Below are 18,371 nucleotides of genomic sequence, written 5' to 3'. Positions count from 1 at the left end.
CTGTACAATGCCTTTTTAAAAAAAATTTTATTGGAGTATACTTGATTTACAATGTTATGTTAGTTTCAGGTATACAGCAAAGTTATGTAAAATGCTTTAGAAATAGGCAATATTAGATCACATCGTGGATGGAATTATAAGCTCTAGAAAATTTTATCCAGAAATCACTTCTAAGGCAAGGTACATAAATTTTTTTTTTTTAAATCAATTGATACTTCTTGTAGTTTGGCTAATATCAAGTGAATGCTGCATAATGTTTTTCTCCATTTAAGGCGATTACCAAAACCCCTAAAATTGCATTTAAAAAATAGATTCTAAAGCAGTAAGCGTAGGGGTGGAATTGAGTCCAGTTTGAAATCTGGTGCTTTGCAGGTGACGGGGGTCTGCCTGTGGAATAGAAATGGTGGCCCAGGTCTTGGTCCTGGTCTCTCGCCATGGTTGGTGCCTGACAAATGGCTGCCACTTTTGGGTGGAGTCTCTGAGCCTTGGTTTCTTCTGTTGTAAAATGGGGATAAAACCCATTTATCAGGCTCACTGACTGCCTCACGGTTGTTGGCTCAACGGGGAACTGGCGTGAAAGCGTCGTACAGCCCCAGTGAGAGCTGGCATTGGAGCTGGGAGCAGGGTTCCATTCTAAAGCAGGGATCACATTTTCTCCGAGAAGCTTTTGTTCTCTTCTCCCTCCAGAGGATGAGTCAGCACTGTGGATCAGAAAGTCCTAATCTTAAAAATTACTCACGTGGGCCATCTTTTCTGAGACAGGCATCACCTGGAGGGCGGTCAGCAAGGACTAGCGGGGCCCAGCATTTCTGCTTCCATTGGTGTGGCAAGGGGCCTGAGAACTTGTATCTCTCACAGGTTCCCGGGATGTGCTGACGCCCAGGGACCACACTTTGAGAACCACTGATCTGTACAAAGAACGTCCCGTCCCCTCCCACCCCGAGCCCTTACATCCACTACATCAGCATCCACCCATGTTCCCCCTGTGCCTCTTAGCACACTGAGTCCTAAGAACCGAATGAGGTAGGGCTGCAGTCCCATTTTACATAGGAGGAAACTGAGGCTGAGAGAGGGCAGTGAAGTGCCAGAGGCCAGCTAGCCGATGCTGGGACCGGGACTTGCGCTCCGGGAGGCTGAGCTCTTATCCGGAGAAGGAGAAGGTGAGGCCTGGGCAGCCAGCCCCTGGAGTCAGCAGAGGAGCTGGTGTGCAAACCCTGGGAGTGTGTCCCTCTCTACCGCTTGTGGGTTCCTTGAGTTATCATCAGTAAATAAAAACCCATCATGGACCAGTTGCCCGTGCAGAATGGGGTGAGGGGCTCTTGGGATTTATGTTGTGAGGGGAACTTGGCTGAGGTGGAGTATATCCTATGAAAGGTGGACCCTGTGGCCTGTGAGAGCGGCCGGTTGGAGGATGTTGAGGAGAGACGTGCTCTACCCCCATCCCCACCCCTGGAGATTGTGCCCAGCGTCAACCATGCCTTAAAGAGTGGAACAAAACTGTCTTCCTGCTGCACCAAGTGGTTTCCCGTCCCTAGTTCCTAAGTGGAGACAGCGTGTTTTGTCGCAGAAAGGAGTTTTGTTGCTGCCCAGAACCCACTTGACGTTTGCACACAAGCCGGTCATGTCCCGAGGTGGCCTGCAGGTGGAGCCAGTGCACGCCGCCAGCCTGTCGTCACCAGGCTTCCTGTGGGCGCTGAGTACAGATGTGGGAGCTGTGCTGGGCACGGGGGGCACCCTGTTCAGAGCAGCGCTTGGGCGGTGCCGGCAAAAGAGAGACGTCTGTCTACAGAAGCAGAGAGGGCCTCGAACTCACCCGTGGGCAGGAGCAGCCAGTTTCCAGGTGGAGCTCCACGGAGGCCCTTTATCCTGAGGTCCACACATCGTGCCCATCCATGCTTCGTCAGTGTTCTTCAGAGTGGCCTGTGGAGGACCCTAAAGGCAGAGGGAGGAGAACATGGTCCCAGCATCTGAAGGGGTAACTTTCAACAATGTGTTTCAGCCACCAGGGAGCCTCTGGAGGGGGCATGTGTTTCTTGCTTGTCATTGTATTAATATATCCCAGGGGTGCGTGTGCCCCAGTCGAGCTGTGTGGCACCTGTAAGATGATTGATTTGGGACTTCCCTGGTGGCGCAGTGGTTGAGAGTCCGCCTGCCAATGCAGGGGACATGGGTTCGAGCCCTGGTCCGGGAAGATACCACATGCCACGGAGCAGCTAAGCCCGTGCGCCACAACTACTGAGCCTGTGCTCTAGAGCCCACAAGCCACAACTACTGAAGCCTGCGCGCCTAGAGCCCATGCTCTGCAACAAGAGAGGCCACCGCAATGAGAGGCCCACGCACCGCAACTAGAGAAGGCCTGTGTGCGGCAACAAAGACCCAACACAGCCAAAAATAAATAATAAATCAAATTAATTTTTTAAAAAAATTTCAGGGCTTCCCTGGTGACACAGTGGTTGAGAGTCTGCCTGCCGATGCAGGGGACACGGGTTCGTGCCCCGGTCCGGGAAGATCCCACATGCCACGGAGCGGCTAGGCCCGTGAGCCATGGCCGCTGAGCCTGCGTGTCCAGAGCCTGTACTCCACAACGGGAGAGGCCACAACAGTGAGAGGCCTGCGTACCACCAAAAAAAAAAAAAATTCAGAAATAAAAAGCAGAGGACTTTCTAAAAAAGAATAAAATAGCGGATTTATGTAAAGGACACTAATTCATCTCTTTCCACCTGGTATCTCACATAGGACCAGGCATTTGTAGTAGGCACTCAGTGAAAGCAGAAGCTTGTTCTTTGAGAAGATAAATAAGATGGACACTCTAGCTAGACTGATGAAGAAAAAATAAAGGAAGAAGAAAAAAGTAATATCAGGAATGAGGGAGGTGCCGTTACTACAGATTCTACAGATATTAAAAGGATAAGGGGGGCTTCCCTCGTGGCGCAGTGGTTGAGAGTCTGCCTGCCGATGCAGGGGACACGGGTTCATGCCCCGGTCCGGGAAGATCCCACATGCCGCGGAGCGGCTGGGCCCGGGAGCCATGGCCGCTGAGCCTGCGCGTCCGGAGCCTGTGCTCCACAACGGGAGAGGCCACAACAGTGAGAGGCCCGCGTACCACAAAAAAAAAAAAAAAAAAAAAAAAAAAAAAAAAAAAAGGATAAGGGAATATCACAAAGAGCTTGAAACCAGAAAATTCTGCAGGGTGTATGAAATGGACAAGTTCCTTGTGAGACACCACTGAAGCTGGCTCAAGAAGAATGGAGAACCCGAATAGCCCTAAATCAAAGAAATTTAATCTGTAGTTGAAAACTTGCTCAGAAAACTCCAGGCTCAGATGGCTTCCCTGATGAGTTACACCAGATATTGAAGAATGAAATAATACCAATTATACACAAATTCTTCCTTAATAGAACAGGGGGAAACACTCCCCAGCTCATTCTGTGAGAGCAGCACCAGCATGATTCAAAAGTAGAACGACATTAAGAGAAAACTACAGACCAATATTCCTCTTGAACGTAGATGCCAAAGTTTTAAACAAAATTTTAGCAAATTGAATCCAATCAAAAGTAAAAAGTCATGACCAAGGAAGGGTTGGGTTAACATTCAAAAATCAATGAGATGTGGATTTTAATCAATGGCAACATTCAATAGAGAGAATAGAGAGAAATTGAGATGTTTAAGAAACCCTGAATAGGATCAGGTTACGCTGGCAGGTTCCCCAAGAGAAAGAATCTGGCAAACAGCAGAGAACCTACTGATTCTTAAGAACAAAGACTAGATAATGACATAATCCTCAGCTGACTGACTGATAATCTATCTACAGCATTGTTTTCTCCAGGAAGCAGGGATTACTGGCGTATTTTTTGATATACAGGATGACCTATATTTGTAAATGCACATATTAATGCTGAAGCTAAAATAGTAGTAGTGGGGGAGGGATGGAGTGGGAGGTTGGGGTCAGCAGATGTAAGCTTTTATATGTAGAATAGATAAACAACAAGGTCCTACTATGTAGCACAGAGAACTATATTCAATATCCTATGGTAAATCATAATGGAAAAAAAATTTTTTTAATGTGTATATACATATATGTACGTATATATAATTGAATCACCTTGCTGTACAGCAGTAACTAACACAACATTGAAAATCAGCTGTATTTCAATAAGAAAAAATAGTAGTAGTTGTTTCTTAGGGCAGTGTGCTGTTATGTGTAGCAGAAATAAGGTGTTCTTTGCTTAACTAAAAAAAAAAAAAATCAATGTAGCTTACCATATTACTCCAATAACAAGGAAAAACAATAGCATCTCAATAGATGCCAAAAAAAAAAGCATTAGACAAAATTAAACATCCATTTGTGTAAAATTTCTCAGCAAAGTAGGGATGGAACGGGACGTCCACAATATAAGTGCGTCTAGGAATTCCCTGGTGGCGCAGTGGTTAAGAATCCATCTGCCAATGCAGGAGACATGGCTTTGAGCCCTGGTCCAGGAAGATCCCATATGCTGTGGAGCAGCTAAGCCCATGCACCACAACTACTGAGCCTGCGCTCTAGAGCCCGTCAGCCACAACTGCTGAGCCCATCTGCTGCAACTACTGAAGCCCATGCGCCTAGAGCCCATACGCTGCAACAAAGAGGAGCCACCACAATAGGAAGCCCGTGCACCGCAACGAAGAGTACCCCCCTCACTACAACTAGTGAAAGCCCACGCGCAGCAGCAAAGACCCAACGCAGCCAAAAATGAATAAATAAATAAATTTATTTAAAATATACATATAGGGCTTCCCTTGTGGCGCAGTGGTTGAGAGTCTGCCTGCCGATGCAGGGGACACAGGTTTGTGTCCCGGTCCAGGAAGATCCCACATGCTGCGGAGCAACTAAGCCCGTGTGCCACAACTGCTGAGCCTGCACTCTAGAGCCCGTGAGCCACAGCTACTGAGTCTGCACGCCACAACTACTGAAGCCCACGCACCTAGAGCCCGTGCTCTGCCACCTCAATGAGAAGCTTGCGTACCACAATGAAGAGTAGCTTCTGCCTGCCGCAACTAGAGAAAGCCCACACACAGCAAGAAAGACCCAATACAGCCAAAAATAAATAAAATAAATTTTTAAAAAAATTGTTTGTTTACATCTCCTTTCTGATGTTTCATTGTTAGTGTAAAGAAATACAACCAATTTCTGTATGTTAAACTTGTATCCTGCAACCTTGCTGAATTCATTTATCAGTTATAGTAGTGTTTGTATGGAGTCTTCAGGGTTTTCTATATATAGTGTTCTGTCATCTGCATATAATGACACTTTTACCTCTTCCCTGCCAATTTGACTACTTTTTTTTTTTTTTTTTGCTTGTCTGATTGCTATGGCTAAGATTTCCAATACTGTGTTGAAGAAAAGTGGTGAAAGTGGGCATCCTTTGTCTTATTCCAGATTTTAGGGGGAAGGATTATCAGTATTTCACCATTGAGTATTATATTGGCTGTGGGTTTGTCATAAATAGCTTTTATTATTTGAGATATATTCCCTCTATTCCACTTTTTAAGGGTTTTTATCATGAATAGATGTTGAATTTTATCAGATTTTTTTCTGCATCTATTGTGATGATCATGTGGTTTTTATCTTTTCTTTTGTTGATGTGGTGTATCACATTGATTGATTTGCGTATGTTGAACCATCCTTGTGCCCCTGGGATGAATCCAACTTGGTCATGGTGTATGATCTTTTTTATGTATTGTTGGATTCAGTTTCCTAATTTTTTTAAATATAAATTTATTTATTTATTTATTTTTGGCTGCATTGGGTCTTCATTGCTGCACATGGGCTTTCTCTAGTTGCGTTGAGCGGGGGCTACCCTTCGTTGTGGTGCACAAGCCTCTCATTGCGGTGGCTTCTCCTGCAGAGCGCAGGCTCTAGGTGCGCAGACTTCAGTAGTTGTGGCACATGGGCTCAGTAGTTGTGGCTCGCAGGCTCTAGAGCACAGGCTCAGTAGTTGTGTTGCATGGGCTTAGTTGTCCGTGGCATGTGGGATCTTCCCGGACCAGGGCTCAAACCCATGTCCCCTGCATTGGCAGGCAGGTTCCTAACCACTGCGCCACCAGGGAAGTCCAGTTTGCTAATATTTTGTTGAGAATTTTTGCATCTATATTCATCAAAGATATTGGCCAGTAATTTTCTTTTGGTGGTGTCTTTGTCTGGGTTTGATGTCAGGGTGATGGTAGCTTCATATAATGTCTTTGGGAGTGTTCCCTCTTCAGTCTTTTGGAAGAGTTTGAGAAGAATTGGTATAAATTCATCTTTGTATGTTTGGTAGAATTCGCTTGTGAAGCCATCTGGTCCTGGACTTTTGTTTGTAGGGAGGTTTTTTTTGTTTTGTTTTCATTTATTTTATTTATTTATTTTTGGCTGCATTAGGTCTTCATTGCTGTGCGGGGGCTACTCTTCGTTGCGGTGTGTGGGCTTCTCATTGCGGTGGCTTCTCTTGTAGAGCATGGGCTCTAGAGTGCAGGCTCAGTAGTTGTGGCTCACAGGCTCAGTAGTTGTGGCACACGGGCTCTAGAGTGCAGGCTCAGTAGTTGTGGCGCATGGGCTCTAGAGTGCAGGCTCAGTAGTTGTGGCGCATGAGCTTAGTTGCTCTGCGGCATGTGGGATCTTCCCGGACCAGGGCTCAAACCCGTGTCCCCTGCGTTGGCAGGCAGATTCTTAACCACTGAGCCACCAGGGAAGCCCCCTGTAAGGAGTTTTTTTATTACAGGTTTTATTTCACATCTAGTGATCGGTCTTTTCAAGTTGTCTGTTTTTACTGTATTCAGTTTTGGTGGGCTGTATGTTTCTAGAAAGTTGTACATTTCTTCTAGGTTGTCGAATTTGTTGGCACATGATAATTCATAGTGCTCTCTTCCGGTGTTTTGTGCTTCTGCAATATCAGTTGTGACTTCTCCTCTTGCACTTCTTGTTTTGTTTATTTGGGTTTTCTCTTTTCTTCATGGTGAGCCTTTGCCCAGCATTCTCCAGCTCTCCCTGAGCCAAGGGACAGCGCAGGAAGCCCCAAGATGGAATCCACACCTCCTGCTCTCACCATGTTTTGCATACGCCCTTCTGGTGTCACTAAGCTCTTTTATTTTTTTTTTAATTGAAGTGTAGTTAATTTATAATGTGTTAGTTTCAAGTGTATAGCACAGTGATTCAGTTGCATATGCATGTATATCTCTCTCTATATATATTCTTTTTCAGATTCTATTCCATTATGGGTTATAATCACTAAGCTCTTTTAATCATTACACATCTCCCTTGGTAGATGAATTTCTTAAAAGAATTACAAGGACATTTTCCTTCCCATCTTGAAGGGTCTATGGAGGACTCAGGTGGGGTGGCTGCTGTCACTGCTGCCGCAGACCCCTGGGATCTGCTCATGGCCCTGAGTGCCCTCCCGGCTTTGCTGGCCTCCCCCATTGCAGCCCCTGCAAAGTTGCTTTTGGGGACTGGCCCAGGGAGGAGCCAGGAGTGCCGCAAGTTCACGTCCCCCGGGGCCGCCCTCCCCTGTGGAACCCCCGCATTGGCTTCTTCCTCTTGCAGAGTGTTACAAAGCCTGCTCCTCTCCGCCCTCGCGGTCTCCCCTGGGGTCACTTCCCCAAGAAGCCACCCGCACCCGCGTCCTCTCCCGGGAGTCAGCTTCTGACCACCCATCCTGAGCCTCCAGACACCTTTCAAATGAACGTGACAGGAATCCCAGGGGTGCCCAGTACACGGCCCTGCATACAGGTACCTCGGCATGGCGGCCATGCCTCTGCGCTCTCCCCTGACCTTCATATCACCTTCCTTCAGGTGACTTGATACCCCAGCCTGTGGCTTGGGAACATCACAGCGGACCTGCCAGTGTCCTGAAGCATCCAGGAGACTGGCGGGGGCCCAGCGCCTCCCCCACCCCACAAAGGGACTCCTGTGGGGAGCACAGGAGCCGCCTGTCCTGGAGGCTGGGGTTCTACCTCCTGTGAACAATGGCCGGACTCAGTGCAGACACTGTCATTGAAGTGCGGGCATTCTGTCTTTTGAAAAAGGCAGAGAGGAGCCTTGTGTTTGCATCTCCTCTCTGGCCTCAAAACCCAGTGGCTTTTCCAGTGAAAGCAGCACTGTGGCCTCCCATGCCCTCACCCGGGGAGCCGGAGCAGCTCCAAAGTCCATCCCGTGTGCTGAGGCGCCGCTGGCCTCAGAGCCTCTGCCAGCCTTCCAAGTGGGGTCCCTAGGTCCCCATCCCTGCCAAGAAGCCCTTTCCACAGGTGAGCTGTGCCCTGAGCTCCAGGCACTGCCTAGAGGTCTCCGCACCCCACCTTCAGGAAGGAAGCAGGGCTCTGCCCTCACTCCCCAGATCCCTGCCCTCGAGCCCCAGCACCCTGGAGACAGTGGTCCAGGAGAGGTGATTCAAGTGCACTGGACAGGGCCGCAGCCCCCTTCCAAAGGGAAGCAGGTGCAGAATGATTGAAAAGAAGGCCTCTCTGAAATGGCTTCAGCCACAGCGGTGGCTCTCAAAGTGGGGTCCCGGGGCCACTGCAGCGGCAGCAGCATCTGGGAACCGGTAGGAAATGCAGGTCCTCAGGCCCCACCCAGACCTGCGGCATCACACACTTGGGGAGGCGGCGGCCTGTGCTTTAAGGAGCCCTCAAGGAGCTTCTGATCACACAAGTTCAAGACCCTTGGAAGAGCCTGCCTCTGAAGGAAGCCTGGAGCAGAGGCTCCAGCAAGGTCATCAGCCACCTGCAGTTCTGCCCAGCCAGTGAGTCAGACGTGAGCACAGCAGGTTTTCCTACCACAGGGCCCAGTGCCCAGGTGTCACCGGGGAAGAGCTGCGTATCTGAACACTTGCTTCCCTTCCCTCCCCGCGATCCCTGACCAAGGCTGGGGGCCCCACCGCACCAGTGTCTGGGGGCCACAGTTAGTCTTGTGGCCCTAAGCTCAATTTCTGGTGACCTGGAGGGTGGCCTTGGGCCCAGTGTCATCTCCCCTCCAGCCCCCTGGTGCACCCAGGTAGCAGGCTGAGCTGGCCCGCTGCCTCCCAGCCACTGTTTGAGCACAAGGCTGGGCATCAGAGGTCCTGCCGTCCTGCCTGGCTCTGTCCCCTCGCTCCAGGAGACGGACTGTCTTCCAGTCCCCGGTTTGCAGTCAAATACAGGTATAACACAGATGGAGCTAGTGTCACTACTGGCCAGGACCTCCCCTGGGCCCTTCCCACCCACACTGTCCCTCTGTTCACCAGGCCCCTCCCACAGGTGGGCCACCTGCACCCGACACCTACAGCCAGGTGCTAGCATCCCAGCTTGTGAGCCAATGCGAGCTGACCTACATTTACCTGAAGGCAGCCATTGGACCGTACAGAGCCACCCTCGGGACAGCCCAACTCCACTCTTGCCCCTCCTGTAAACCAAGGCAGACCAGAAGGAGACCAGGCTCCAGTGTCCACAGACGTCCATCCCAAGATGCTCTCACTTGGCTTGTCTTCACATCGGCCTGGACAGGACAGGATCCCTGGGGAACCCAAGGAAAGCATTGGGGCTCCTGGGCCTCCTGGAAGCAGAACTGGATCTGGGAGAAGGAAGGTCTCGGCATCCCTTAGGCCTCCCCCTGCTAGCATTTCTTCTCCCTGGTGCCTGTTCTGCCCACTCCTCTCCTCCTCCTGGTCTTGGCCCGAGGATGAGGTCATAATGCTGTGTGGGGCCCATGTGACATTTTGCTGCATTACCCTCCTCTCTGGGGCATCTCCCCTCCTCTCTTCCTGGTCCAGATACCTGAGGGGGATATCTGACTGGCCCAGCCCATCTTTCTGCACCAGGCTACAGGGCATGGCCAGCCTGTGCGTGAGCTGCCTTCAGGTCAGGTGTCCACCTGATCCAATCGGTGTGACAAGCAGAGACTGGCAGCCGGCTTTCCTTCACGACAGCTCTTAACATCACCTCTCACTCCATTGACTGGGCTTTGAAATTCTTGATTGTAAAAGCCCCCAAGTTCGTGAAGTTATATTTAACCTTTAAAGATTGATGTGTCGAGTATGTCAACCCAGTGATCCTGACCTAGAAGTCCAGGTTTGGTGGCAGTGCTGTGGGTGTGTGCTGGGTCCTGGTGCCAGGGGCCTGTCTGGACACCTGCATGCCCCCTTCTCCGGCTAGGAGCCCAAGTCCACTCGTGTTCTCTCCAGGTGGGAACTGAACAGACCAGAGGAAGACACGTGTTTGCAGAGCCTCTGGTTTCTCTGCCCAGACAGCGAGGACTCGCTGGTCACCGCCACTCTTCTTCAGGGAAGACTGAGGCTGGCCCTCAGGACCAGGGTTCTCAGGGTGAACCTGGGGTCCGGGTGATGGCCACGACCAGCCTCTCTGACCGCCACGGGGAGTGGTTAACAAACCCCTGGGCTGGCGGAGGGACGCCTTTCTTCCAGGAAATTAGTTCAGGAGAGCTTGGTGGCCTGGATCAGGTCTCCTGTTAAAGAGTAACTTACACCCCATATTACATTTGAGTCCCGGGAGTAAATATCCAGGGGAAGTGTTTATTTTAACGGATGAACAAAGCATCCTTTGTGGGCCAGCTCTGCCAGCGCCAGGATCTCCTTTGATAGGAACTGGCTGGCACAGCCCCTGGGAACATGCAGCCTTGTGGTGGGTTTATCCACTCTGGTCTTTGCTTTCCCAAGCACGGGATTGCTGGGGCTGTCAGCACCCCCTCCAGACCCTCCACGTCAGAGTGGGATGGGATCTCTCTCCCTCGTCTGGAGTGAAGGTGCCACGTGCCTTCAGAGGGGGCCGTCCAAACCTGAACGTCTAGGTCAGGGTTGTTGGGCTGACACCCCATGTACCACAGCTCTGGGGTCTCGCGGTGTCTCCCAGACCCTCCTGGAAGCAGCTCCACAGATCGGCTGGCTCTAAACCCTCCCCACTGGCTGCACCCCTGTGTCTCCCAGGAAGGAGCTTTGCTAAAATACACTTTTTCTGGGCCCCAGCCTGGATGACTCGATTAAATTGCTGGGGGTGAGAGTCTGGCACTTGTACTTAAAAAAAATAGCTAAAAGATAAAAACCTCCTTTGTCTGATTCAAAACAATGTCGGGAGAAGGGGAACTGGGTAGAGTATAAATAAAACAAGATGGGCATGAGTTGATGGTTGATACCGGGATATGAAAGTTCAGTATAAATCCTGTCTACTTCTGTAAAAAGTTCGATGTAAAATATTAACAATGTTCCACATAATGAAAGTTTTTAGAAAATGCTCCCCAAGAGATTCTGCTCTGCAGCCAAACTGAGAGCTCCAGAAGTGAACCCCACGGGGTTTACTGGGAGGAAGGCTGCTTGGGCGAGATACAGACTCAGAAAGCAGAGGTGCTACTGACCCTGATGCAGCAGCCTGTGGTCAGCTTGCTCTGTTCCTCCTGAACACCGGGCTCTGTCTGATCCAGGTAACGGTGTGTGGGATGGAATCTGAGGGTCTCCACTGTAAGTCAGGAAGCCTGAAGGGCCAGAGGTAGCTGGTCCAAGTCATACAGCCAGGAGAGCAGCAGGGCCTGGGGTGCACAGAACCTGCAGACCAAGCCCAGGGACGCTCCTCCCTGGGACTCTTGTGGGAAGGCCCCGACTGACAGCCTGCTGGCAGCGATGCCCCTGAGCTGCTGGGCACAAGTGGCCTTGTGAATAAGCCAGTGGCTTCTAAGGGGACAGGCACAACGTGGTCAGGTGGGGCACAGCCCTGGGAAACCAGGCCGAAAATGCTGCATGGGTGCTGGCACCATGGACACACCCCGGCCGCACCCACCCCACCCCTCGGGATTGCCTTGGCCTCTTTCAGCCAAATGCCTGGGAAGTGGGTCAGCTGAGGCAGGCGCATGTAGGGAGCGTGGGGCAAGGTCCATCTCCCGGCAGGTGCTCCTAAGTCTGGGAAGGTTTGGTGACTTCCCGCCACAGGTGGGCAGGCCAGCAGTGAGTCAGGAGGAAGCAGCGCGTTGAGGAGGCTGGAGGCCACTTCCCTGCGTCCTTCCACCTCTTCAGGAAGCCTGCCCCAATCAGCACCTTGGCTGGCTCAGCCTTTGTGGGAAGCACTGCAGGTCACACCCTGGGCCCGCCCGGGTGGCCTGGTCTTTCCGGCACGTGCCTCACCCTGACATAAGTCCTGGGGAATGAGCACCTGGCAGAGTACATCCAGGGCTGGTGTCCTGGGGATGTGGGGGACAGACGTGGGCAGTACCTGCCCCTGCCCCTGGGCCCGCCTGGCATGGCAGTGGGCCCAGGCCATGTGTCCTGGAGGACAGGGCCCACTCGGTCATCGCTCAGCCCTGAGCGCCCCGGCCACACAGTCTCAGGGGAGTCAGGCCCCGGAAGGGAGAGCGAGCGTGTGGCCGGGCGGGGCCTGCAGAATTCTTCGGCTTCCAGCGGAGGGCCAGCTTCCTGCCTGATCCATCCGGAATCGCTGAGACTCCCAGAGGCCCTGATTGATTTCCTCCCTCGGGCATCTGGACTCTGCCCTTGGGGTCCCCTTCACCTGCCACTCCTTTGTGCTCCACACTCAGCAGTCCCACCTGCCCCTCTCCCAGTCCCTGCCAGGCCCAACCCTCAAACAGCTGGAGGTGACGCTGGGCAAGTCACCCAACCTCTCTGAGCCTCAACTTCCTCATCCATAAAATGGGCATGCTGACTCCTGTGGGGGCCATTGCTGTAGCCTTGGGTCCTCCGCAGCAGACGCAGGTCATAAGGAAGATCTATGCACACTGACAGGATCTCCAAGATTTAGTCAGCTCAAGGGAAAAGCAGTTTACAGCATGATACATACAGAGCGACACCCTTTGAGTTTAAACACACACACAGGCACAACACTCAAACTATGTGTTTACATAGGCACGAGCTTGTATATCAGTAAAAATCTGGCAAACTAGGCGCCGAAACAAAACGGGATATACCAGGAGTCGGGGGGCACAATAAAGGGGCTTGAGCAAGATGGATTTGGATTTTATTGGTAACACTGTGATTTATATGAGACTGTGTTCAAGAATTAACTGTGTGTGGGACTTTCCTGGTGGCACAGTGGTTAAGAATCCACCTGCCAACGCAGGGGACACAGGTTCGAGCCCTGGTCCGGGAAGGTCCCATATGCTGCAGAGCAACTAAGCCCGTGCACCACAACTACTGAGCCTGCGTGCCACAACTACTGAAGCCCGTGCACCTAGAGCCCGTGCTCTGCAACAAGAGAAGCCCCTGCAATAATAAGCCCGCGCACCGCAACGAAGAGTAGCCTGCGCTCGCTGCAACTAGAGAAAGCCTGTGCGCAGCAACAGAGAACCAACACAGCCAAAAATTAATTAATTAATTAATTACTTTTTTAAAAAAAAGAATTACTGTGTGATTTCAAATAAATAAAAATGTGAATTGCACCCTCCTTGCAAGGGCAAGAAGAATTACACCCTGAGAGCCTAACGCAGCCCTGCCCTCCTGCCTGGCTTCTCTCACCTTCTTGGCACCTCTGTTCCGGGAACTGTCCCCCAGCCAGGTCGGTTATTCACTCAACAAGCAGGTGCTGCTGCCTCTATGCTGGCCTCAGCCTGGACTCTGGGTCAGAGGCGGTTCCAAGGTGGGCCTGACCTGACCTGGAGAGGCTCCCAGCCCCGAGGGACACTGCAGGCAGACTTGATGCCCAGCTCGGCTTCCACATGTGTCTCCTAAATGTTTGGAGGTGCCAGAAAACCCAGCAATAGTATTTTTCAGGTCAAACACACACGAATAAACATTTACTTCCAAAAAGAAAGTTTGTCAGACCAAGATAGATTAGCCAAACAGTAAAACACGCAGCAGAACTAAAGGAGGCTGGATAACCTGCACCCCAACACCAATGAAGTCACAGGAAACAGGTGACTTGGAGGCTTTTTCACGCCCCTGCAACCCCCCTGCAAGGTGTTCTGAACTTGAGACCCTCCTAGCGGACCCCTTAGGCACCAGCGTTGATTGCAGCGCCCACCAGCATTCTACACTTGGCCCTGCCCCTTCTCAGCACCCGCCCCTTTCTGATATCCTTTCGCATTCACTACTCTCAGCCCAAACCAGGCCCAGGCGTCTCTAAGCCAAGTGTACCCATGAGCTACCTGTCCCCGGGGCACAGTTGGCAAACACAGAAGGCCTGCTCTGGGCGAGATCCTGGGGACGCAGCATCCAGACACAAGCCCAGCTTCCCAGGTCACCCCAGGGGCTCTGGGAGGTTCCCCAGATCTGGCCACCCTCGCCCCCGAAGTTTCACACCTAGACCTGGGGAAAATGTGTTTTGGGGTCGGTGGAATGCAGTCCCCAGGAGGGCGCCAAGAAAAACAAGTTCCAAGGTTGGCCTCCCAGGAGGTCACACCTGCTGCCTGGTCACCGCTGGGCTCTGGGAGCCCCTGCTCCCCGAAGATGGGCGGCAGCATCGTGTCTATAGCATCAGGGCCTGGAGAGCCGAGTGTGGGCGGGGAGCTGGGAGATGGGGGAAGGGCTTGGAATGGTTCTAATCAAATTCAGCCACTTAGTACTGTGTGGCTTTGGACATGTGAACATCGTCCCCCAAGCCTCAGTTTCCGTATCTGTAAAATGGAGTTGTGACGGCCACATCAGCAACTCACGGTGAGACTTCATGAGAATGAATTAGGTGATCTGTGTTCCTCAGGACATGATGCTCTGGTTTGGGCTAAGGGGCTCGTCACTAAAATCAGGGCCACAGAAATGCACAGCACAGAGTTCCTCTGCAGGACCCCTGTCTTCCGTGCTCCCCAGAGGAGCCTCATGCACGCAGCCCAGCCTAGGTCTTCAGGTGCCTGCACGTGGCTGAAAGGGGTCACCCCGCGCCCGCCAGCTCTCAGTGGCCTCCCCTAAGCCCGGGAAGCACCAGGGTATCAGAGCAGCCCAGCCCCAGATCCGGCAGCAGGAAGCAGCTGGAGAAGCAAGATGGGCAGTCACCCTGTGGGCTGTGGCCACCAGCGGCTGGAGGACTGTGCCAGCATCTGCTCTCAGTCCCCACTCCTGCCCTCACCTCCCAGGACTGTGCAGAAAATACCCTCATTTTTGGTCAGCTTTAGGTTGGGAGGCCGGGGTGCAGACCCTGTCTGTCTGCCAGCAGCCTTACCCAGCTGTGTCCCAAAGGACGGTGACTAAATCTTTTTTGTCATCCTGCTGCTGATACTGATGAATTGCGACAGTCTGCGTCACCTCCCCATCCATGAACCATGAACCAAGCTAATAGCACCACCCACTCAGTGCTCACAGGTCTTTATCGTGAGCTTGGATCGCTTCCGTAATCAAAAAATAACAACAGGGCACTTTAAAAACAATAAAGTAATAATCCCCCAGCCCAGCCAGCCAGGGCAGCATCAGTGAGATCGCGTGGGGAGGGGCTTCCTGAGCTCCCGGCCATTCAGTGTCCAGACATCCCACACCAGCAGCCTGACCACCCACGATGGGCACTGGTGTTATTACCACGATCACGGTCACAGCGGCCGCGCCTCGAGGAAGCCGCAGGATGGTTCAGCTCCCACTGCCCCAGCCTTTCATTAGCGGCTGTGCCAGTGCCCTCTGTCCACGTCCAGAGCGTTTCTGCCCCTTTGTCACCAGCTGAGGCTGTGCAGGTGCTGCCTTCTACCAGGAAGGACAGACAGACCCTGCCCCCAGACCTGCTCTTGGTGGGGGCCCTCGGGCAGCCCTCGCGGTCCATACCCCACGAAGCCAACTCCTGACTCCCAACCCAGACCCAAGGCCTCAGTGTCCCCCATGTACTTAGAAAAGCTTGCAGGGCTGGGACCAGGGTCAAGCGAGTGAAGTGCCCAGGGCCCATCGCTGAAGGGGAGCTCATTCTAAGGGCCCACGACACTGCCCGACGCTGCCCAGCCCCTCCAGTGCCCCTCCCCTGCCCTGTCCCAGCCCTGGGAGCTTAGACCTTTGAAGTGGCTTTACCAAAGGGCCTCAGAGGCCAGAGCCACTTCCACTGGATGAGGATTTTTAAATAAATAAAATGTTTTGGGGTTTGTTTTTTTTCTTTTTGCGGTACGCGGGCTTCTCACTGTTGTGGCCTCTCCCATTGCGAAGCACAGGCTCCGGAGGCGCAGGCTCAGCGGCCATGGCTCACGGGCCCAGCCGCTCCATGGCATGTGGGATCTTCCCGGACCAGGGAACGAACCCGTGTCCCCTGCATCGGCAGGCGGACTCTCAACCACTGCGCCACCAGGGAAGCCCTATTTATTTTTTAATTGAAGTATAGTTGATTTACAATGTTGTGTTAGCTTCAGGTGTACAGCAAAGTGATTCAGTTATATACGTATGTAGGTATGTGTATATATATAGATAGATAGATAGATATAGATAGATAGCTATAGATATTCTTTTGAGATTCTTTTCCCTTATAGATTATTACAAAATATTGAGTATAGTCCCTTGGGTAAAATTTTTAAATGCCAAACCCAACTTACAAACACTGATACAGTTTAAAGTTTACATTTCCCAGTGTCACCTCTCACTCGCCCTGAACCCCCTGAATTAACCTCACTGGAGCAGGTGCCAAAGGCTCACAGCTGAGGGTGGCTCCAGGCGGGCACGGCCCCCATCCCCGCTCTGTGCCCGCGCTTCCCAGCAGCCTGGAGGCGGCGCTCAGCCTGTGGTCCTCAGAGCCAGGGCCCAACGCAGCCTGCGGGGACAGAGCAGGTGAGGAGGGGGACAGAGGCCGCTGGAGCTCGGGCGTCACCCGGCAGTGACGTCACTCTTGCTCTGTCGGCCTCTCAGGGAGGCAGTCCCGGTACTAACCCACTTCCTCCTCCGGCTCCATGATTCACCGGCACTCGGGCCATCATCGCACCTGACTCACCTTCAGCATCAACTGAGTGTGGCCGGAAGATGACCGACTCCGCGGGGACCCAGGGGCAGGAGGGGAACGTGGGGTGGAGGCGGGGCGGCTGGCAGGAGCTGCAGGTGCTTCTCTGTTGCGGCCTCAGAGAGAAACCCTGCTTCCTGCAGGGGGCAGTAGCCCTTCGCGTCCGCACGGCAATTTACAGTTTACACAGCTCCGTCTCGCATTCTCTTAGGGAGGCGGAAGCTGAATTACCTTTTGGCTGATGGGGAAACAGAGGTCGCAGGGGACCTTGACTGCCCAGGGAGGGACACAGCAGAATGGCAGGCCGGCCTCGGGGCCACACGCAGTGCCTTCCCGCTGCATCGGGCAGAAGCTGGAATCGGTGGGTCCTGGGGCAGTGCCGGGAGGATGAGCTGGGAGGGGCTACAGCGCTGGCTGGTCTTTGGAAAGATAGTCATGAGCCCCACCCCTGCCTCTTCGCAGGCCTTCAATCTAACCTGCCTGGGAAAGGTTAGAGGTCAGAGGCAGCTCCAGAGGGGGCAGCCCCTCTGGGTGGGGGTTGGGCAGAGGTGTGGGAGGCGCCACATCTCTAGCACACGCACTGGGTGCTGTGTGTGTGGCTCACCCAGCCCAGCAGCCCCGGAGGGAAGCTGTCGCCAGCGGTGCACAGAAGCCATGCTGGTGGCCGGCCCCGTGAATCACAGCGCCCGCCCAGAGGCCTTGTGGCCCGTACATGTGCCTCCCGGGGCTGGGGGCCCAGGAGGCATCCGGGAAGCCAGAGAGGAGGGAGGCCCGGCAGGCGTTCCTCCCAGGCTGGGCGCGCCGAGCCCAACCTTCAGAAGAAGGAAGACGTGAGGCCTGCCAACTCCAGTCCTGCCCCGACTGGCTGTAGCGTCTATTTTTACATCCCCACTTCCCGCTTCTTTTCCTGTTCTCAGGAAAAGCTGATGGAGCTCCATGGGGCCTAGGGTTTCTCCCTGGAGCCAGAGGCAGCTGGGCAGCACCTCTGACCTGATCCAGATCCCTGAAGGGACTCTCCTCCTGCAGGTGGCCTTGGGGACACCTCTCCTGGCGAAGGCCTCGCAGGGTGGGGGACCCAGGGATGCTGTAGGAACCAGCCTCGTGCCCAGAGGGGGTGGCACCTGAGAGGCTCTGGAGCAGCCATTGCCCACTTGTCTGGTCTGTCCACCCTCGCCATACTCTCACCCCCAGTCTCATTCTCCCAGCTCCATCCTGCTGTGACCCCGGCCTAAGTGCAAACAGAGGAAGAACCAGGAAGGAAGGAAAGAGTGGGCAGGAGAAACTGGGAAGGAAGCTGCTCACCTTTCCTTACAAAGAACAAGCTGCACATGAATTCTTGGAACCTGGCTCTGGACCCACAGCGGGGCCCCGGGCAAGGCAGCTAACTCTCCAGGCCCCGGTGTCCTCACCTGTGAAACGGGTCCGCGGCTGCAGGGGTGATGAGTGACACTTGGGCTCGCTCCGAGGCACAGCCACAGCAGGAAGGCCACGTTAGTTCTTAGGCCACCAGCACTCAGAATCCAGCTCTGGGCAGCTCAGGCCAA

At 53.1% G+C, this 18,371-nt stretch overlaps 2 long non-coding RNA genes across 4 annotated transcripts in view; one reads left to right on the top strand and one right to left on the bottom strand.

The window, feature by feature from the left end:
* LOC125963659 (uncharacterized) overlaps window positions 1-18,371 on the top strand; it is a 239,044-nt gene that overhangs the window by 100,244 nt on the left and 120,429 nt on the right. The gene's annotated exons all lie outside the window — the stretch shown is intronic.
* Window positions 11-16,808, bottom strand: LOC117199987 (uncharacterized). 2 transcript variants are annotated; one of them, XR_004481358.2, is made up of 3 exons: window positions 11,354-16,808; window positions 1,814-1,932; window positions 11-701 (listed from the first exon to the last, which is right to left on the bottom strand). It is a non-coding gene; the product is annotated as an uncharacterized LOC117199987 (long non-coding RNA). The 2 variants fall into 2 exon arrangements; XR_007475916.1 differs by lacking the exon at window positions 11,354-16,808 and having other exon boundaries at window positions 1,814-2,889.

The sequence above is a fragment of the Orcinus orca genome, chromosome 2, assembly GCF_937001465.1.
Source record: "Orcinus orca chromosome 2, mOrcOrc1.1, whole genome shotgun sequence".
NCBI lineage: Eukaryota > Metazoa > Chordata > Mammalia > Artiodactyla > Delphinidae > Orcinus > Orcinus orca.
This window is presented reverse-complemented; position numbering and strand designations above follow the sequence as displayed.